Here is a 9,776-nt window from a genome sequence, read left to right as displayed (position 1 = left end):
ACGGATATTCTGAGCCCCAAGCGCAAGACTTAAATTTCCTTGATGCTCCCTCTTGCCAAACGAAACCCATATGCCCGAATTTAAAAATTCGCGATGGAGGCCACATAAATTCAGAACGATCGCGAGCGCCTGCTGCTGCTTTTATTTCAACAGGAAGAGCGATCCAGAATCGAATGCAATTCGGAGTCAATCCGCGATGATCCCGCTGAGCGATTCGTGGATTCGGTGGGTAGCTCATAAATCTGGACAACATGTGCGTGTGACGGAGCCACCAAGAAGGCGATGGTGAGTCTGCTTGCCTGTTCCGCCTATAAGGCGTGGCATTCGAACCGAGAATTTCAGCGGGTTTCGAGGTATTTCTATCTAATTAGACGAAATGCCATAGATGCTCAATTGGCGCCTAAGTGTTTGTGACCAAATGGAGCGACTTGATCTGATTAGGCGAGATCGAATCCCGATCGATTGCCGTTCTAATGCGTCTCGTCCTACTTGGGCATGGTAAACAAGATTCAGCAATTTGTTGCGAGTTGGCCATAAATGGCATCGGCTGTAACGGTAACACTTTGCCGGCCAGGCCAAGTAAGATTTTCATTTCGATTGAGTTATCTTCGCAACTGGTCCAACCAGAGCGGCTAATTTGCGGTTGGTGTTAATGAAAACAGCGGAAAAAAGCGCAGAACAGCTGGCCACCCACTCACCAATAAACAACTTACCCTGACGTTGGCCGCCAAAAGCGGATAAGAGCACTTTTTTGGCCATGTCGGCAGCAGCTGGCCAATATATATGTAACGGCTAACTGTACTTGAAGCGACAATATATCTATGGCATCATTCAGGTTGCGAAAAAAAAACACAACAAAAATGGTAGGTTCGTGAATCGAATTCGTTGCTACCTCTACAAGTTTGTACAAAAATCGAATAATAAACCGGTATCTGAAAGCTTCAAGGAAATTATGAACTTATATTCTATTCCAATTTGCGTTATATGGAACGTCAGTACAGTAAATGGAATAAGGAGGAGAACCATTCATGCTTGGCCTTCGGGAAGATCACCATTAGATTCTCTGCAGAATCATACACATCAGAGCAATTTTCAAATTCTTCACACTAGTGCCGGGGCGTCCAACTTATCCAAAGTTCATTATACCCAATGTATCCTCAAGATATCGGGCAACGAAGAAGCCGCCGGCGGATTGTGATAGCAGCAGCAGCCGTTGTTTATTTACCTGGATGCCGGGAGTTGGGATTCGGAGGAGGAGGAACCGAGTGCAGCCAGATAAAATCATTGACGACTGGCAGCCGCCGCGTATCCGTATCACGATCGCCCAGAAATGCACTCGCAATGCGGATGATACACACGAAAAATGGTTACAACTGCACGATAAGTAACCTGAAAGTTGGTTTAACTAAAAAGTAGAACTTTGGTGCTCCCTGAAAACATTATATTGAAAATACTAAAAAATATTACAAATTCGCAACCATCGATCTGCTGGCGTTTTCGTAAGGTATACATATATTGTTTTCAGTGCACTGCACTTGACTTAGACTCCAGTTTCTTTGGCGGACTGGGCTGGGAGCGGTGGCCTGTCCACACATTGCACTAATTATGTGCCTGCCGAGGAATCTAGCGGTTCTGCTGTAATTTTTTCGCGTAGTTTTCAGCCATTTCCGTGGGCGATCCGCTGGTGTTCTGCCGGCATTTTTCGGGGGAGATTCGCAGCTGCGTGATCTCCGCGAGATGGAGATCAGCCGTGGCCATAAATTAGAAGTATGTCATTTGGCGGCTACCGCGACTCCTTGAGACTCAGATCCAGAATCGGCATTCGGCTGTAATTTCATGCCCAACTCGGGGGACGTCGACGACCCACTCTATGGATATCCAATTTCGTAATAAAGCATAACGAATTATATGCGCTCGACTTGCTTTATTTCAACTGACTGGCTCTTTTTTGCAGTTTTCAGTTAACGGTTTTGGCCGGTTGCCTGTTTGGGAGTCGAGCGCCAAGTCGCTGCTAACATTGGCTTTTTCTCTTCTTTGCATTTTATGCATTTCTGCATTTCTGCAGCGGGCAGCAGCCCAAGAACTCTCATCGAATATGCGATTTATGCGGCAATTTGTAAACGAAAATGGCTCTTGCCAAGAATTATTATTGTCCATCATGAAAGGGGAGAGCTAAAGAGCTAAGCCGCAAAAAGGCATTCGGCGGTGGGTAGAATGTGAGTTAAGGAGGCACTTTGCGGCATTTAGCAAATATTACGAATTTATACCCATTGCATACCATAAAAACAAAGTTATGTGGTCGTTTTCCCCCCAAACCCATCCTTAATTTCGCCAAACAGCGCATTGCCTATTGATCGAAAACCGGCAAGAGATTTTTAAATGATTTGACTTATTCGAAGAGGAAATGTATAGAAAAAGGGGTACGTACAACGTATTTCAAGGATTTCCTTGAGTAAAAGGATTAGATTTAAAAAAAAACGCATTATAAAAGTGCCTTACAATTTATTCGAAATAATATGATATCAAGATACAACTATCATTTTGATTGTTTATCATAACTAGTTATCCCTACTGCCTTTCATAACTTTGATTTCGCAACAGAAAATTGGCCCAAAGCCCAAGGCAGATCCTCGATTCTGCCGGCAGATAGTCGTGTGCCGAGTCTAGGGCACTTTTGTATTGCCAAAGCGGCAAAAAACGCATAAAATTCACAAAATGGGAAGCCTTGAACTTGACCCGGCCCAAAGGCAGAAGCGGCAGCTCCGGCGGCAATAACAATAACCAGAGAGAGAGAGAGAGAGAGAGTTGGCAACCAAATCGAAGCTCTGACATTGACGCCCTGGCCCGTGGATGTGGGATCAGAAATGTGGGCTGCCTTTGAGGTCTGTGAGCAGGGCAGTCAGCCGTGTAAGAGGTTCAAGTTGAAGACCAAAGAGCACAGCTTGAAATGTTATTACATGCGGGAGCGCGGTATCCGTACCCATAACCTGCAAAAATCAAAACAGAAATAAAAAAAAAAACTAAAAAATACAACACAAAATGAAAAAGGGTAAAAAAATTAAACCTTTTGACACAAGCGACGCTCGGATGGGCACAAAACGAAGTTGGGCTGTGGTTGTTGCGGCCAACATGTGGATGCTGCCAATTACTTGTTGTAAACCATCAACATCAAGCGATTTTGCCAGGCCATCCCAGCCAGAAGAAGTGAACTGAGCCGAAGTGAAGCCACCAACTCGTTGGCGGTGTTGGTGGTGTTGATAGCCATCTTCTTCAGCTTAATTTAGCATGTCTGCGCGGCTCAACACTTTTCGCAGCCAGTCGCCCTCGATCGCCATGCTCATGCCCATATTACTAGGGAGTCCAAGTCCAAGTGCAAGTTCCAATCCCATTCCCATTCCCATTCCCTCAACGGACGTGCCCATTTGGCAACTTGATAATCTCTTTCTTAAGCGCTGCGGCCAGCGCCAATCACTCAGGGCCGTGAAGCCGCAACCCTTGGCGAACACTCTATTCCATCTCCATTCCTCATCATCAAACGTGAGCGCTGTGTTCCTCTTTTCTGTAATTGTCTTAAATCAATCACAGAAAAGTGTTATTATGACAGCGTTATTAATCGTGACAGCGCACTCTGCAAATTGCCCAGGACCATCAGACGATTCGACCATCCAGCCATCGGACCGCGATGGTCAGTCGCTGCCGAAAGACACACCATGCCATACCTAATGATTTGAACTTGGACCGACATTAGTGCATAATGCATAGGGATTGAGGATTGGGGTAACCTCCTCCTTGGGCCCACCTCCTCCATGGCCATATGCGGCCCACGCGGCGATCGTCATTAAATGCAAATTATTTCCATTTCTGTGCCAATTGCTGTGCTACTTTTTGGCTTTCATCGTCTCCGGTTGCCACAATATTCCCAGTTCTATTTTTTTCGTACTTCTCTGACTTTGTTCTCTTCGACGAACCGTTTCTGTTCGTGCGCATCATCAAAAGCAAATCATCAGCCAAAATAGAAATGCCATTCCACGTACACACCGCTACCTCCAGCCAAAAGAAATTTCTCCATAGTTTTATTGATTTTTCATGTCTTACAATTGGCCCGACCGAAGTTACAGTGGTTGGGGAATATGAAATTTGCGTAAAATTTTCTGCGATTTTAATGTTTTCATAAGAGGCTTAAAGTTTAGCTGTCTGACATCTATCTATTAAAATAATTCTGGAAATAAGTTTGCTTTAAGGTTCCCATTATTTATTGATATTCAATTCTACCATACCACTGTACGTTCGTATAGAACGTCCATCATAATTGCGGCGCTGCTCGTTCTGTGCATCTGATTAGAATTACAGAGCCAAGAGAACTGGCTAGGAAATGTGATTGCGGCTGGCAGGAAATTGAGGTCAGTGTTATGATTGTTTTGCGGATGAGTTTTCTGCCTTTGTTTCTTCGGCATATTTCTGCAATTTGCGCTAAATTGGAAGAGGCCGACAAACCGAACTCTCTGGTCGGGCATTCTTTCTATGGGAGATGGGGGCTAAGGTAATCCCAGGTGAGGCACTCAACCCGCCTCAATGTCCATTGACACCAGTCGCCACTCGAGGCCAGATCAAACAAACTGGTCTCATTAGAAATGGCATGGCCAAAGAGTTTTTAGCACCCGGAGTGCGAGCGTAAAAAAAATGTGTGGGCGTGGCAGATGAGGTAAGACAGGCCCTTAAGCAATTCGCGCCTCTCGGCAGCAAAAAGAAAAAGTAAAATGGCAGGGAAAATGTTTTCTAACTACCGTCAAGATTCTGCTGCAGACCTGGCCAAAAGAACCCATGCTGATTTATTATTTGCGTGCGTTATTTGGCTCACACACAATCACGCCCCTGCCGTAGATCATGCTTGAGCTGCTTCACCAACTTGGCTTTCAGTCATGGCCAACCTGGGGCACACACATTCCAGTTGACAGTTCATTTGCCTATGTGATTTGCTGCCCGGAGTCTGCGCCTCCAAAAAGGGGCAGAGGGAAAACGAAAGGCTGGCATACGCAATTTATGACTGGCACTGCTAGCTGCAAATGCCAATGCAACTCCCAGTTGCAGTGGCAACTTGCTTTTCTAATTAGCATTTACAAATGGCTGCCGTTTCGAGAGCCCTTCGGTGGCTTTGGTGGCTCATTAGGAACTCGAGTGCTGACAGTCGGCCAAGTGGAGTTGCTAATTTGTCACCCAAAGGTATTTGCCGAGGCTCAGCCAAATGTTTACACGTACCAAGGCTCAGGCATTTATGGTAATAGAAGTGCGTTTAAAATGCGCTGACTGTCAAACTGTGGGGTAAATGGCCATTTCACTATTTTTAGAAGATTTTAGTTTCGTTTAATCGTGTCTTGGTGAAAATTCTTAACTTTTAAGTAATGACGGATGACTCTATTTCATATTGAACGTCTTGAGAAAGAATTTTACATGCGAACAAATTTAAGCCCTCAACTGTTCACTTATCGAATCATAGTACTTAAAGACACCACATTTCTTGGCCCTTTATGCAGAACCATTTAATGGTCTTAGCCACTCAAAGCTGGGCCATCAAGCGCAAATTAACCAATCACTTAACATTCAAATGCCAGTCCAGAGCACACGTGCGCCAAGGACTCTTTACGTGGGCAGGGGAACGAGATCTGAGCTGTCATCCCTGGCGACTCGGAGTCGTCTGCCTAATCAGCATCTCGGGAACTGAGTCGTTCTAGGATGGGTGCGGTTTTTAGCTGCTCCTCCTCCTCTCTGGACGAGTGTGTGTGTGTGTCTGCAATTTTTAATGGCTTTCGGATCGCTGTACTCCGTTCTGGCCGGGAATTCACTTGCCTCTTTGGCAATCGGCCAAAACCGAGACGACACTTAAACAGTCAAATGACCGATGAGCAAACAGCGCAACTGGTTTCCATAAGTCTACCCGATGGAGCTGCAAATCTATGAGTTCTCCAATTTAATATTCGGTCATGAATCTGCAGTTATGTGTGAACGAGCGGTTGCCCGAAGACATCTTCAGCGATTGGTGAATTGGTTGGCTGCACTCGGATTGATCTGACAGCAGGAGATGAAAGTGTGTCAATGGCTTAATTGGCCGTCTCTGGTGGGTGTCCGATCAATCATTTCGCTGAGCTACCGTTAACCAAGGCGCAACTCACCTGACAGATGGACCGATCGAGCTCCATTGTAGCGCGGTTAAAGACAAGTTTCCTTCGAAGAAGTACCCCAAATAACACACAAAATAAGCTGTAGGCAAAAACCAAACTTTTTTTTGGTAATTGGATGTTATTTGACCGGTTCACAAAACTCTTTTGTTATAATAGCGCAAGAAAGTTTTCTTGTATTAAGCTGTAAAGAAGTCTATGAAAATTTAGTATTTAATTCATATTGTTTCAAGTGTAATCCAGATCGAGACCCAACATCAATTTGTCTGTTTCTTTGTTTAGGCCAGAGTGCAATCCTGGCCGAAGGCCTTGCGGCAGCTTAGCCGGTGCAGACCCTTCATTAAAGCTACTTAAACTGCGGCTACCTAGGATGGGGAATTTAAGGGACGACTCATCTTTAATTGGCAGTCGACATGCAACAGTTTCATTTTTCAATGTTAACTGTAAAAACAAACACGTTATCCACCGGTCGTTGTAAACAAATCAATTTGGCTTCGCATCGCCGGATCGAAAGGACCACACTGGGCCACTGGTGTCAGGAGCTTGGAGAGCCTAGATGACGGGAACTTACCTGGAATTCAATTAAGCCGCCCCAAATGGATCCTGCGTGAATCGAACCAGCCCCCCGGCACTGCCACAAACCGATCTCAGTGTAACTGCAAACCCATAATTAAAAAATTTTAGCTCTGGTTGAAATTAATTTTGAATATATGCTGGCACTTGACTTGGACATGGACGCTTTTGAAGCCGGGCCGCCGCGCAAATTGCCTAGCCGAGGCATCAACTCCCGACCATGGGAACGGGGCTCAGACTCCGAATCAGAATCAGAACCAGAATCCTAGAGATGCCATGAGATGAGATGAGATGAGTTGGCCTGACGCGCGGATTAAGTTGAGCATTCAAATTGAAACTGACATCTTCGCCAGGGCACAGTGCTCTCCACTGCCACGACGCACCACTTCCACATCCACTTACACTTCACACCGCCAGTCGCTTGTCAACGCACCACCTCGCACCACCGCTCATCAGCGGCCAGTGGGTCCTTGGATGACCACTTGGATGGTCGTAAAGAAAGATGGGAAAAAACAGAATCCCTGGAAATTAGTTACATTGTCTGAGCTAATAAAACACAGTGCCAAAGTCATAAAAATGCGTTCTGCAGATCGCGTTCTCTCTATTTAATTCCATTCCTGCCTGCCCAACTTCAATGGCAAATCCGTAATTAAATGCACATAAAAAGGGGGAGGCCCCTCGATGGTTGCAAAATATTTGCAAACGGCGCTAATTCAATTAGACAAAGGCACTCAACAGGCGCAAATGAGAGCCAAGTGTTGTGTGTTGTTTAGTGGCTTCTGTTTGGTCTGTGCCTGCGCTTGCATTTGACTAATGTCTACGTGGAGGTGTAGGAAGTGGTCCGGCGGTTATGCAACCAGGTCAACAGTGGCACGATTCGCCAAGCTCTGACTATGATGAACACCTTGTCCGAACGCCCAAACAATCCATCAACTGACTCCGCATAAGAGCTGCGAAAATAGTTACCTCTGGCGTAGCACTTAGTGGTTTGCGAAATGTGTTTCTCAAAGTTCCGAGAAAGATTTCACGTTTCCTCAGCTTGAAATTGGTGCACTCAAATTAGTACACAATTATATTTAATATTTGAAATTACGCTGTTGCCTCTTCTGTGCGATTATCTTCTTTTCAATTTAACTGGTTTCGTTGCCAACTGATGTCTCACCATTCAGTCTTTTTAACGATTGCTGACCTCATAGTCTGTTCTAGGTGCTCAATAAAAAAATCACCATCACCATAATATTTGAAATAATGAAAAATATAAATGTATCATTGTAATGAAAAATATAAACTTATTATATTATTATTCGTATATTTTTTTTATTAACTAGCTTAGATTAAAATGGTGAGTCAATCAATATATGTAAAGTTTAAAAAAAATACAAGTACAACACATTTAACTGGGTGCGTCAAGTTCACGTGAAGTAACCTTCACAGAAATACATTTTATACTCACAAGTTTCCCCTCCTCCTCCCCTCCCCTTAATCATGTAATGACAAATCAAATTTTCCAAATTATTTTTATTTGGTGACCACCCGCTGATGGTTCTTGACAGTCATTTAAACTTCGCCATAAGTAAAAACTACTGACTGAGTCATGTTCTGTAGCTTAAATAAAAGCAAAACCGCAGCAACTTAACGCGATGCAGTTTCTTTTACTTGCGAATTTGCAGCGTCTAATGCAATTTAATGATCTGCCAGTCAAGTGTGATGTCATGGCATCGATTGTAAATACCACGAATGAAATCGAATGCCGAATTTTGCCACAGACACGGTCCGCAAGCAGATGGTTATTTATGTTGGCGGCATCTCTATGGTGGTGGATGGACACCCACGTAGGCGTTGATTTTAAGCTGATTTCAAAGCCAGACAAATGTGCGGCTTAAGGAAAGAACGGAGTTTTGCACGCCCAGCGACTTAAAGCGAAATTCAATATGATTTTTTGCTAAAGCTTTTTTTTGGTCTTTTTTGTTGTGTCTTTCGTCTGGGTGGGGCAAAGTGTAAACGAAATTCTCGAAGCAATGATTTAATTTAAATTAATTAATTTTATTTTTGCTAAACAAATTTTTACATTTTTAACGCTTTTTAAGTTATAATCGTTTTTGCAAATTCCATTATTTTTCTACAAACACTTATTCGTTGCGTCAGCTCGCACAAGTCAAGTTCGTTGCTTAAGTCTTTCGTTTGAGGCCGGGCAAATTCACCACAATGGAGAGTGAGAGAAAACGCGAGAGCGTAACGCCAATTGGAATTGTCAAAATAGTGACGTCACGGCTGTAAACAACACTCGAAAAACCAAAACAAACCGATGCCGGCCACGTGATTGTGGCCAAGTGAAACCTGTTTTGGCGAGCGCAGCTTTCCAGCTGGAAATGTTTGTTTACCTGGGAGAGCGAAGCGCTGGCTCTCCGGCGACTCACGTGCTGCGGAGGCCGCCTCTGCAATTTGTGCATTTGGTCAAGTTCAAGTGTGGTGGCTGAGTGGTGGGTTTCTTTCGCCGGTTTGGCTCAACTTATAATCTCAGCTCGTAGCCGCGCGCGCTTCAGTTTGGCTGCGAACTTCAACGTGCGAGGTGTGATCGTCGCTAACGATCTCTGTTCCTTCCTGTGGATTTTGTGAGTGGACATTGAAGTACTCAGGGCATCTCGCTCCAACCCGCTTACGTCGTCCGTCGTTCGTTGACCGCCGTTTACGTCATTTGGTCGCTTACGTTTCGGGCTCTTTGGGGGTTTCGCTGGGTTTGTTGGGGCAGTGCCTGGACAACTTGCCGCATTCCGAGTCGCGCTTAATAACCAGCCCAGTCGTCTGCGCGCATCGTCGCACGAAAAAAAAAATTAAAAGGAAAATCTCGTCTTGCAAGAAAATAATTTCTCGTGTGCGCGCTTTACTAAAAGTTTTCCAATTACAACTACTGATGTTTAATGAAAATAATTAAATCTTAACGTTTTTAAACGACTGGATGTTATAGCCACAAATTGTTTCTTGAAAATATATATACTTATACTTCTGCAAAGTTTTTAACAATTAAATTAA

General features: G+C 44.4%; 1 protein-coding gene and 1 long non-coding RNA gene across 2 annotated transcripts in view; one reads left to right on the top strand and one right to left on the bottom strand.

Moving 5' to 3' along the window:
* Positions 1 to 2,676: 2,676 nt before the first annotated feature.
* lncRNA:CR44609 (long non-coding RNA:CR44609) lies at positions 2,677 to 4,008 on the bottom strand. The gene is made up of 2 exons (NR_124074.1): positions 3,065 to 4,008; positions 2,677 to 2,987 (listed from the first exon to the last, which is right to left on the bottom strand). It is a non-coding gene; the product is annotated as a long non-coding RNA:CR44609 (long non-coding RNA).
* A 5,286-nt stretch (positions 4,009 to 9,294) lies between these two features.
* dpy (dumpy) overlaps positions 9,295 to 9,776 on the top strand; it is a 136,839-nt gene continuing 136,357 nt past the window's right edge. Inside the window, exon 1 of the mRNA NM_001258947.3 lies at positions 9,295 to 9,358. The gene's annotated coding sequence lies outside the window, so the exon portion shown is untranslated. The remainder of the gene's footprint in view (positions 9,359 to 9,776) is intronic.

Source organism: Drosophila melanogaster, chromosome 2L (assembly GCF_000001215.4).
Source record: "Drosophila melanogaster chromosome 2L".
NCBI classification, from domain to species: domain Eukaryota; kingdom Metazoa; phylum Arthropoda; class Insecta; order Diptera; family Drosophilidae; genus Drosophila; species Drosophila melanogaster.
Note: the sequence above shows the minus strand (reverse complement) of the source record. Positions and strands in the feature narration are given on the sequence as shown.